At 47.2% G+C, this 2,500-nt stretch overlaps 1 pseudogene; it reads left to right on the top strand.

Annotated features, from left to right (window-relative positions):
• LOC130903151 (large subunit ribosomal RNA) overlaps window positions 1–2,500 on the top strand; it is an 8,281-nt pseudogene that overhangs the window by 3,749 nt on the left and 2,032 nt on the right.

Raw genomic sequence — 2,500 nt, 5'->3', positions numbered from 1 at the left:
TCGAGGCAGGGACTCAAGCTTTAAAGATCGTCAGAGTCTTAATCCGAATGCTGAGGAGTTCGTACCCATTGCGATAGAACACCGGCACAATACAATCTCTACGTTTTTATACGATTATTGGCACGCTAATGACGGATGGAATACTTATGATAGCACTTTATTCCGTTACTCTCAATTCACCAACCTAGACCGCCATAGAGAGGGAGTGAGAAAAGAGGTGAATGAATATATTACTGCTCTCTTCAACGAAGCAGGGACTGGGAAGCCCAAAACGAAGGCAAACGGAAACCGCAGGGCCCCAGTCTTTAATAACAGGAACCATGAGCGTTCGTATAAATACAAAGTCGTCCAACGACGATATCGATCCGATCGAGCCGCTTTGGCGCGTGATATCCTAGACGGGAAACCGCTCTGGGGGGACGATATACTACCTGACATTGCGTCAATAGAGTCCGAGTACAGGGGCATATTCGGAAGTCCCTCTCTCCTAGACAACGAACCAATCTTAGATCAGAAAGAGGAACATAAACTGGACCAGCCAATTACAGAGTCAGACATCCTCTGGGCCATAAACACTTCAAAATCAGGGGCGGCTGGTCCAGACGCAGTGCCCCTGCTAGCTCTCAAAAAGGCCCCTGTGAAGAGATTGGTTCTATTGTATAATGTCATGTTTCTCTTTGGAGTTACTCCCGAGGTGCTCCGAGGGAACAGGACAACACTTATTCCAAAAGGGGGGGACCGACGCTTGATTAACAACTGGAGACCGATCACAATATCATCGGTCATTGTCAGGGTGTTTCATCGTGTCCTCGGTAAGCGCTTCTCGGCGTTACCGATACACGCCAACCAAAGAGGTTTCATGAAGATCGATGGTGTCCTGTTGAATAACATCTCACTCCAAACGCTCATCAAGGAAAGAAGACGTAGAGTTAAGCCATACAACATCTTGTCGTTGGACCTTTCTAAAGCCTTCGACACAGTATCGCAATGGTCCATCCTACGAGCTCTGAACAGGTTCGGTATAGACGAAACAACTAAAAGGTATATAATGGACTCATACCAAAAATCTTATACCATAGTCTCTGCTGGCAACAAGAAAACCAGGAGAATAAACATCGATAGAGGCGTAAAGCAGGGAGACCCTTTATCGCCCTATCTTTTTAATTTAGTAGTGGACGAGTTGGTTTGCGAACTAGAGAATGGTGGGTCGGGCATACCTGTCTCAGATGACATGAAGGTGTCAGTACTAGCGTACGCGGATGACCTAGTGCTGTTGGCCGAGTCTGTCAAGGGTGCCACTAAGCAGCTTAGAACTGTTACTGAGTTCTTTGCGAAGCGAGGGATGTCGATTAACCCGACAAAGAGTGTTGCCATATCGGTTAACGTCAACCGAGGCAACAAACACTCTTACGTGGTTACTCGGCCTCTATTCGCGGCAGAGGGTCAGTTCATCCGCCAATTAACACCTCAGGATATGTTTAAATACCTGGGCAGGCGGTATGGAGTCATGGGACAGACTCGATCCACCATTTCCGACCTCAAAATCCAGCTCGACAGAATAAACAAAGCAGGACTACAACCAGCACAGAAACTGAACATCATTAAACATTTCTTGTTGCCGCGCATACAAGATCAACTCCAAAGCGCCATAGTCACCAAGAAAACTTTAAAAGCCGCTGATACGATCATCAGAGTATCCGTTAGAAAGTTTCTTGGTCTGAACCGAACATGTGCTGATGCTTATCTGCATGCCCCTATAAGAGGTGGCGGCCTGGGTATAACTTGCTTATCCCAACAAGTGCCCGCCATTATGAAAAGACGCTTTAATAATTTGATAAATAGTGCTACGCCAACAACGGCAGCTGTTCTTTCCCTGCCTTATAGCGTCAAACTATATGAAAAACTGTTGAAGTGGACAAATAACAGCGGCGGCAGCAGTAGCATCATCGCACGGCAAATGATCGAGAGGCTGGAAAACGGATATTCCGGAAATGGTCTTCATCAAGGTGACTGCTCCACAGAAAGTGGTAGCTGGGTCAACAACCCTCCGCCCTACTGGTCAGGGTCAGATTTTAAAAGAGCTGTGCAACTTCGAGGCAATCTCCTTCCTACTAAGGGCATCCCGTCCAATCCACTACATGAGAGAAAATGTAGGATGGGATGTGATCGTAACGAGTCACTTAGCCATGTTTTACAAAAATGTCCTGCGTCACATTGGCAAAGAATAAGGCGGCATGACCAGCTCGTTACGCTAACGCGAAAAATTGCCGAGAAGAAAGGATGGGTAGTAGAAGTTGAACCCCACATTAGATGCATCGACGGCGCATTAAAGAAACCCGATCTCGTGCTCCAGATGGGTTCAAGAGCAATAGTGTGCGACATTGCCGTCAGCTGGGAGGGACCTAGCTCCCTTTCCCTAGCCGCTCTGAATAAGAGCGCCATTTATAGCGAGCCACGCTTCCTAAGTGCCATGACATCCCGATACCCTGGGAAACATATC

Source organism: Diorhabda carinulata, unplaced genomic scaffold (genome assembly GCF_026250575.1).
Source record: "Diorhabda carinulata isolate Delta unplaced genomic scaffold, icDioCari1.1 Dcau_14, whole genome shotgun sequence".
Classification (NCBI taxonomy): Eukaryota; Metazoa; Arthropoda; class Insecta; order Coleoptera; family Chrysomelidae; genus Diorhabda; species Diorhabda carinulata.
This window is presented reverse-complemented; position numbering and strand designations above follow the sequence as displayed.